Source organism: Macrotis lagotis, chromosome 1, assembly GCF_037893015.1.
Source record: "Macrotis lagotis isolate mMagLag1 chromosome 1, bilby.v1.9.chrom.fasta, whole genome shotgun sequence".
Classification (NCBI taxonomy): Eukaryota; Metazoa; Chordata; class Mammalia; order Peramelemorphia; family Peramelidae; genus Macrotis; species Macrotis lagotis.
In genome coordinates this window covers 547,486,429-547,495,755 of record NC_133658.1, presented here as the reverse complement: position 1 = coordinate 547,495,755, position 9,327 = coordinate 547,486,429, and the positions used below count along the sequence as shown (strand labels likewise).

At 34.9% G+C, this 9,327-nt stretch overlaps 1 long non-coding RNA gene across 1 annotated transcript in view; it reads right to left on the bottom strand.

The window, feature by feature from the left end:
- Positions 1-8,929: 8,929 nt before the first annotated feature.
- LOC141521201 (uncharacterized) overlaps positions 8,930-9,327 on the bottom strand; it is a 41,673-nt gene continuing 41,275 nt past the window's right edge. The window contains exon 3 of the long non-coding RNA XR_012477865.1: positions 8,930-9,265. This is a non-coding gene — a long non-coding RNA (uncharacterized LOC141521201). The remainder of the gene's footprint in view (positions 9,266-9,327) is intronic.

The following is a 9,327-nucleotide window of genomic DNA, read 5'->3' as shown; positions in this document are numbered from 1 at the left end:
TCAAATTGTATCAAATTATAATTATAATCATTTTTTACCTTTCCCTGTTTTTCAATTACCTTTCAAGTACCCACAATCTTCCTCACAAGCCAAGTATCATCCAAAGCCATATACTTCTTGAGCAATTTGTGCCCTTCCCCCCAGTCCTATTTGCTTTCACACTTTACCTCCTGCCCTCCCCATGTAATATACTTAAAACCTTGTTAGGGAAAGAAAGGACTATTGTCTCTACCCCTTTAACCCTCCTCCCTACCCAGGGTACTTAACCCCTTGTTAAATGAAGCACTGGTTAATTCAAACCCTGATCTAATTTACTGAGAGAATCTTGAAGATCTCTAAAGTTCTGGGAGGCTCTGGAGGTCTCACCTGAGAACTTTACAAATGATTGTTAAGTAACAGAGACACTGCCTCAGGTCCTCACACTCTATGATGCTCTCATTAAACAAGGTGTTTAGCACCTTGTGAATAAAGTGAGTGAAAGTATAAGGAGACACATAAGTTAAAGTTAACATTGGACCTCTTCATTTGAGAGACAAGACCCAGTTATACCTATATCCTTCAGGTTCATTCTCTTCAATTATATTCTATACTCTAATTATCCTTAGAGAAGTAAAGTTCTAAAGAATTAGAAGTGCTATATCTTCCCTTTTAGGGTTGTATACAATTTGATAGCTGACCAACATTTGTTTAAAACAGTTTTGTTTTTTTAGTCCCCTTATAATTTACCTTTTTTATACAACTCTTCAGTCATGTATTTGAATTCTCTGTTCAGTTCTGGTCTTTGTATCAGGAAATTCTGCAAGTCCTCTATTTCAATGAACGTCCATCTTTTCCCCTGACAATATATGCTGAATTTTGTAATCCCAGGTCCTTAGCTCTCCAAAATATACTATTCCAGTTCTTCTGATCCTTCATTGTTGAGGCTGATAGATTCTGTGTTAGTCTGATTGTGTTCCCTTTATATTTGAATTGTTTTCTTTTTTCTGCTTGCTATATTCTCTCCTTTATTTGAGAGCTCTAGAATTGGGCTATTACAGTTCTTGGAGTTTTTAATCCTGGAGCCTCTTTCTGGAGGGGTTCTGTGGATTCTTTCAATGGTTATATTGTTATCTTGTTCTAGTAGATTGGAGCAGTCTTCCCTTATAATTTCCTACATGATGTTTTCCAGGTTCTTTTGTTGATCCATGCTTTCTGGTGGTCCTATGATTCATAGATTGTCTCTCTGGATCTATTTTCCAGGTCATTCATTTTCCCTAGAAGGTACTTTACATTTTCTTCAGTTATTTCAGTCTTTTTATTTTGTTTGATAGAATCTTGAAGTCTTGTAGATTCATTAGTTTCTAATTGTTCAATTCTAATTTTTAGGATTTTATTTTCTTCAATTAACTTCTGTGTTTCCTTTTCCAGTTGGTTATTTTTACTTTTAACAGAGTTGATTTCTTTAGTCAATCTTTCACAATTTTCCTGCATAACTTTCATTTCTTTTTTCTATTTTTCTTCATCCTCTTTTCTTTGGTTTTTAAATTATTTTTTAAGTTATTCAATGAGCTTTGTATTTGAGTCCAATTTATAGACTGTTTTGATACTTCCTTTGTGAGTGATTTTTCACTGCTTTCTTCTTCAGACATGGCATTGCTGTCATCTTTGTCTATAAAGTAGTTTTCTATAGTGTGCATTCTTTCAGCTTTTTTGTTCATCTTTGCTGTTTTAATTCTGCTCCTGGGATATTTGGAATATAGATCCAAACTTTTATTTTGCTGAGTCTGGGGTCTGATTCCTAGTTCATTGTTGACCAAGATGTTGCCTATGTATTCCAGGCCTTGCTTTTGCAGAGGTTTGTTTGGTTTTTTCCCCTCCTTTATGTCCAGATTCTGACTTAACAGGATTGTTCCCAACCTAGTCCTGTCTTGTACCCCAATGTTTTCAGGATTCAGACTTTGTTTAGGGTTGGGATCCTCTCTATTGGATGGCTATCTAGGTGCTGGGACTTCTGTTATTATGAAGCTGTCAGGGACCTGGATTGCACTGTGGCTAAAGCTTCCTGCTGGCTTTCTTCACTCTCCCACCTCCTGGACTTTATTTCCTCTTATCCCCCAAAGAAACAGACCTTCACAGAAGATCCTCCATGATATCTACAGTTGAAAACTTCTTTGAATTTTCTCTTTTTCTTGGTGGGATCTGTAGTATGAACGTCAGATTAGAGACTTCATTTTTCTTTGGTAGGGAAAGGCTCTGGGAGCATGTTAGCTTTGTACTATCATCTTGGCTCTGCCCTGGAGGTCTCCAGTACATGGTACTTCAACATTAAAAAATCTATTATCATTGAAAATACATTATCTCCTATGTGTACTGTAAAATAATAACTCACTAACATGTATAAACAAACAATAATTAAGAGTACTAGTTCTTTTACTAGCACTCTAGCTAAAAAAAGAGAGGAAAAATCCATTCCAGTTGGATGGTTTCGATGACAGCTGTGAATTTTCTTATCTAAACAACACATTAAGCTATGGCAGGGCTTCATTGTAGTGAAGAAATAGACATGGCTCTTTGCCTTCAGACCTTTAATTAATGTTTCCTATCTAGCATTAATGTATCTGCTGGGAGAAAATGCAGTTCAGAGACATTAGGTCTTAGGTTCCTTGACCTTAGGAAGAATAATACAAGACACAAGTAAAATTATGTGCTTGGAGCACATAGGAGAAAGAGGGAGGGAAGGAAGGAAGGAAGGAGGAAGGGAGGGAGGGAGGGAAGGAAGGAAGGAAGGAAGGGAGGGAGGAAGGGAGGAAGGAAGGTTATTGAAGTATTTTTTTTCTTTAAAATGCAGATGACCAAAGAAAGACAAGAAATAAACAAGGTAGTCAAAACAGCTTTGAAAGATTCAGTTTTAATTTATTATGTACTTAAAAGGAAAAGCAAGTTGTTTCTTGCAGAGATCTAAAGTTTTCCGGTACAATCCATTCTCTTTGTCAGTTCTATTATGAATATGAAAATACTCATATTAGAATAATAAAAAAAGAATGTTTAAAGAGAGGAAGAAAGAAGAAGAAGAAGGAGGAAGAAGAAGAAGGAAGAAGAAGGAGGAGGAAGAAGGAGGAAGAAGAAGGAAGAAGAAGAAGAAAGTAGGAAGAAGAAGGAAGAAGAGGAAGAAGAAGGAAGAAAAAGGAAGAAGAAAGAAGAAGGAAGAAGAAGAAAGTAGGAAGAAGAAAGAAGAAGGAAGAAGAAAGAAGAAAAAGAAGGAAGAAGAAGAAAAAGAAGGAAGAAGAAGAAAGAAGAAGAAGAAGGAAAAAGAAGGAAGAAGAAGAAAGAAGAAGGAAAAAGAAGGAAGAAGAAGAAAAAGAAGGAAGAAAGAAGAAGAAAGAAGAAGAAGAAGGAAAAAGAAGGAAGAAGGAAGAAAAAGAAGATAGAAGAAAAAGGAAGAAAAAGAAGGAGAAAGAAAGAAGAAGAAACAAGAAAGAAGAAGAAGGAAAAAGAAGGAAGAAGAAGGAAGAAGAAAGAAGAAGAAAAAGAAGGAAGAAGAAAGAAGTAGGAGGAAGAACAAAGAAGAAGAAGAAGGAAAAAGAAGGAAGAAGAAGGAAGAAGAAAGAAGAAGAAAAAGAAGGAAGAAGAAAGGAGTAGAAGGAAGAACAAAGAAGAAGAAGAAGGAAGAAGGAAGAAGAAGAAAGAAAGAAGGAAGAAGAAGGAAGAAGAAGAAAGAAAGAAGGAAGAAGAAAGAAAGAAGGAAGAAGAAGAAGAAAAAGAAGGAAGAAGAAAGAAGAAAAAGAAGGAAGAAGAAAGAAAGAAGGAAGAAGAAAAAGAAGGAAGAAGAAAGAAGAAAAAGAAGAAAGAAGAAGGAAAAAGAAGGAAGAATGAAGAAAAAAGAAGATAGAAGAAGAAAGAAGAAAAAGAAGAAGGAACAAGAAAGAAGAAGAAAGAAAAGGAAAAAGAAGGAAGAGGAAAGAAGATAAAGAAGAAAGAAGAAGGAAGAAGGAAGAACAAAGAAGAAGAAGAAGGAAGAAGGAAGAACAAAGAAGAAGAAGAAGGAAGAAGGAAGAACAAAGAAGAAGAAAAAGCAGAAGGAAGAAGAAAGAAGAAGGAAAAAGGAGAAAGGAGAAAGAAGAAAAAGAAGGAAGAAGGAAGAGGAAGAAGAGAAGGAGGAGGAGGAAATAGGGATGTTTAGCCTGAAGAAAACAGGTAGCAACAAGATCTTCAGGTACATGGAAGACAGATAAGCCTTGTTCTGCATGACTCCAAGGAGCAAGGGAAAGATAAATAATGTAAGGCAATATTTTTTCCTGGAAGCAATCTATGAATTCTTTTGATTAACATTTTGTTTTCTATATTCAGATGTATTGAGCAATTAGGTTGGGGGGGTGTTCTTGTTTTGTTTTTACATTATTTTTTACATTGCAGCATTCATGTTTTTTGATTTGTCATATTTTTCTGGGAAACCTTTAGACCTTGTGCTGTTTCTATGTATCTTGTCTTCAAGACCAATAAATTTTGATTATAAAGGTACCATGTATTCTTTTAACTTTATTGCATTTTGATTTTTTTTCTTCCGGATGGCTCTTCACTTTAGTAAAATTGTATTTATAATCAGTTGTTCTCTCTTTTATTTCTTTGGAGAGACTCATTACTGTGCATTCAAGTTTTCCTCTTCTGCTAATTATTTATGCTATGGAGTTGGAAATGTGTTAATAAATACTTAGCAATAAGTTTTCCCCAAAAATGTACACATCTCACTTTTAGGTTTAAACTGCATTATTAATATTTTATCTATCATTTTTTCTTAAGTCTAAAAATCAAAAACAATAAGGCATGTCCTGAAATGTAGCATTTGCTAATTTCTAAGGTATGCTCATACTGGAAAATTTAACAAAGATTTCTTATAAACTACTTTAAGAAGGTTCTAGTTTGCCTCTGTGTGCAAGTCATAAAATTGCCATTTGTTTCTTTTTAACTTTTATTTTAGCCTTTATTTATCTCTTGACTCATTCAAGATCATCCTATATGATTTCATAGTCTCTTGAGAATTCCCATGGTCTTTTGCCTAGTAAGCAGTTGGTTCAGTTTTCTATTTTTTTATAATATTTATTAGACATAATTGAACTTGTTTTGATGCCATCTTCCCTGTTGATTTTCTTCTTCTGTACTAATTTTAATAATTAAATTATTTCCTCCTTTTTATTTTTAGTTATCTATTAATTACTTTCTGACTCCCCTTTTATGGTAAATCCCCTTGAAGTATAAAATAGCTTGAGTTCAGCCTTTCTCTCATTTGGGGGAATTAACTTTTCACTGACCTCATTCCCTGTGTCTTAGTGACTTCTGAGAAGATAGATTTGGCCCCAAGTGGATGCTAGTCCTCTTTACTTCAGACCTGAGATAACGCCATATACATCCTGATACCCTGCCCCAGTATCCTTCATTTTTAAGTTTTCTAAGTACTGTAGTACCGAAGTAGTACAAAAACTGTAGTACTGTTTTCCTATACCTCCTCTTTCTCCATAAGGAAATGGCGGAGTTAATATTTGCTCTTGGGTGCTATAGAATATGGGATAAAGGTAGATACAGGTTATTATGGTGGAACATTGTGGTAGCAGCAAAGAAATTGCTGAATGGTTAGAAGAAATCAAGCTGATGGGATAGGTTGTTCAGCTCTGTCAGAATGTGGAGGATTTTGAGGGACAGAGCACTGAGGGATTGAGTTAGGGATTATGGATTAGACATCATTGTTATTAATTCATCAGAGTGTTATATTCTTAGACTTCTTATTATCTTGGCATGAGGAATCAGTTGCAACTGTTTTACTTTTTGCACACAAATTATATTTGAGGAAGTTTTGAGAGTTCATGAGAATTGGGGGAGGGGGCAGGGGAATATTTAATCTTCCATCATATTGGTCATATAACCTAGAAAAGTCTTCCAATTATATTACATAAACTTTTTTGGAATGGGACCTATGACTTCTCTGCCTTGCACATGGTTTTAAGTTAATGTTAAATTATTCCAGTTGTCATTCTTCCATAGCTGAAGGCTTCTGACCTAGAAGCTTGCAAAATCTATGACAAATATCTGTTGGTAAATAAACTGTTAGATTTAGCCTCTACATGCCTTGAAGTTCTACACATGAAGTCCTCTAGTAGATTTGATCAGTTCATAATTTCTTGTCTATATCCAGAAGTTCAGATCTTCCATAGTATATAACTGTCTAATATATTAATTAAACAATAGAATAATGACTAGAGCATTGGAATTAGAGTTAAGAAGATCTGAGTTTGAATCTTGTCTTTGACTCTTACTAGTTGGGTGGCTCAGGGAAGAGAGGCCTAGGTTTATATCAGGAAAATCTGAGTTGAATCCAGCCTCAGATGCCTACTAATTGTATGACCTTGGGAAAGTCACTTAATCTCTATTTTCTCATCTGTAAAAGGGGGATGATGATATCCTCTCTCAGGACTGTTGTGAAAAATCAAATGATAATAATAATAATTATTATTATTATAAAGCACCTAGAACGGTGTTTAGGAAAAAAAACATTGATTGATTGTTATTATTACCCCTCTAACTCTCAGTTTTCTCATGAGTGAAATAAGGCTAATAATATCTATTGTATATATTTTCATAAGGTTGTGGGAAGAATAAAATAGTATGTGTAAAAAGCTTTGAAAACCTTAAAGTGTTCTAGAAGTAGCTATTATTATTATTATTATGTATTATAACTATGAACATTGGTGTCTTATTTCCTTACTAGATTGTAAAGTTCCTTCTATCTAAGAACTTTGTCTAATTTAAACTTTGTTATTTTCCACATGCCTAGCACAGTAGGTGCTGAAGAAATGTTTTATTTTATTTAACTCAATACAAAGACAACTGGCAAGGCAACAAGTCTTCTAAGGGAACTGAAGTGATCTGAAATATTGTTAGTATGACTAGTCATTCTACATAATGCAAGTCTCCCTTCTTATCTTACCTTTCATTTGTAGAAACTGCTTTATGCCTCTTGCAGACATAAGATGATACCAAGAATTGACATCAAGAGATAATTTTTTTTATTTCTGTAGCACTATGAAAGTTTATAAAATACTATGTGATAGCAACTATGAAATAGATAATATACCATATCAATCACTATACCCATTTTACACATGAGAAAACTGGCACAGTCAAAGTTAAATAGCTTATGTAGGTTTACCTGGTTAATAAGTACCAGAGGCAGAATTTGATCCTAAGTCCTTTGAATAATGGTCCAGCATTCTTTATATCATGAAGCCTTAAGAGTCTATTTGAGGGGGCGGCTAGGTGGCGCAGTGGATAGAGCACCGGCCATAGAGTCAGGAGTACCTGGGTTCAAATCCGGCCTCAGACACTTAATAATTACCTAGCTGTGTGTCCTTGGGCAAGCCACTTAACCCCGTTTGCCTTGCAAAAACCTTAAAAAAAAAAGAGTCTATTTGAGGGCAAGATATTTAATATAATCAAGCTGATAAAATGATAAGCATAAAAGATAATATCAAGTGAGCATAAAAATGTCACCCTTATCTCAGTTGGGGCACAGCCATTCCATCCAAATGGACTGAAATATTTCCCATGGATCCAAGTTTTCTGTTATGGAATAATATTTGAATGCAAAAAAGGATATTGTTTATATGCACCCAACCCTCCATTCTGGGATTATTTCTAGATTCAAACCTCTTCCATCTATCTTTTTACCCTACTTAGGTTACAATGACTAATATTACTGTGGGATTTCATGTGAGATAATTTTCATGAAATAAAATAAAAAGGCTCATGTCAGGTCAAGAGTACCTAAGGAACGATCCTTTCTTTGGTCCTTTAAGGTTCCTTCCTACTGTGAAAACTCTGGTGATATACAATCATTTCAACAAATGTACTTCCTGCTATATTAGCATCTGAAAGCACAGACACAAAGAATTTGCAGAGGATGGAGACATAGGAAAGAACATTGAAGATATATGTAATTGTAAGCCAATTAGAACACTAGGTGAGATTGAGTTTGACTCATCTCTCTACTTGCCTCATAGAATTACTTGATCAGGTTATCTTTTTAATTTCCTTTTAAAATAATAGTCATTTCAGGAGTTTTCTTTACAGTTATTCTTTCACTGGAATTAGATTTTTTTTCCAAATAAGCACAGGAAGTGATTTTTTTATTATCTTCTTTTAAAATTCAATAGCAGTAACATCAATTTGAAATAGATATCAACTTTTCCTTACTTTGGAGTTCAGTTGATTTTAGAGATGATGTTATTCAGCAGAATTGCCAACCAAAATTCACCCTGAGAAACTTCTTGTCTTTTACTCAAAAAGAAAAAAAGTAATAAGGTTTGGGGAATTTTTAAAAGTTGAAATTCACACAATTGCTGATAGAGTCTGGAAATTTTTCTACTAAAGAAATTCGAATGGCACCTCTTTATGAAAATGTAAGGAAGGAAGAAATTTGAAAGAGATGGGATTGATTTAAACTTAATCCAGGATTTCAGACTAGACTCAGAGTGAATTTCTTCTGAAAGTTAACCCAAAGTGATCTGTAGTTTTACCCTTTCTAGTACCTCACCACCCAATTATCCCTCCCAACCCATGGACTGGCTGACCTGAATCTGAAACCAACCTGAACTCTGGCGAATCTTCAAAGCTGAGACCTAAAGTTCCATACCTCCAATAATGTCAACAAGTTATATTACTAATAATTATATTACTAACATGTGCCTGACCCCTCAGCTGGGCTACACATTCAAGAAATAAGATAATCCCTCCTTGCAATGAGCTTACATTCTAATGTAGAAAACAAGTACATATGAAAATATATACGTATGTCAAACCCTGAAAATAAAACTGAGTCACAGAGATTGTGCAACCACTAACTCTGAAGGATAAAACAAAACAAAACAGCTAACAACAGTTATAAGCAAAAAGTATTCTTTATTCTGTTGGAGGAGAGAAACTAAATATGTGTGCTGGGGTCTGCTTTGATACAGAAAAGACCCACTTTAGCATGGCCAAGCCTTGATACATATATAAGTGGCTAGACAAAGAAACAAGCAACAAGTTGTAAACCTGGCAATGAAGAGTAACAGTAACAGTGAGGTGAGTTGGAAATGATAGCAAGATCTCATGACTGGAATATGGTTCCTGCAGGTGCTTGTCCAAGCTCAGGGACCCCTGAGGGTGATGTGAAACAATTATGGAGATTCAGTCGAGTCCATCCAGAGGGTGAGTACAAAGGATTGTCATCATGCCAAGCTCAGGGTACAGCTATCTCCTAATAGTAAAAAGTAGCAAAAAGACAGGAATGAAAAGAGAGGGTGGTTTTGCTTGGGGATT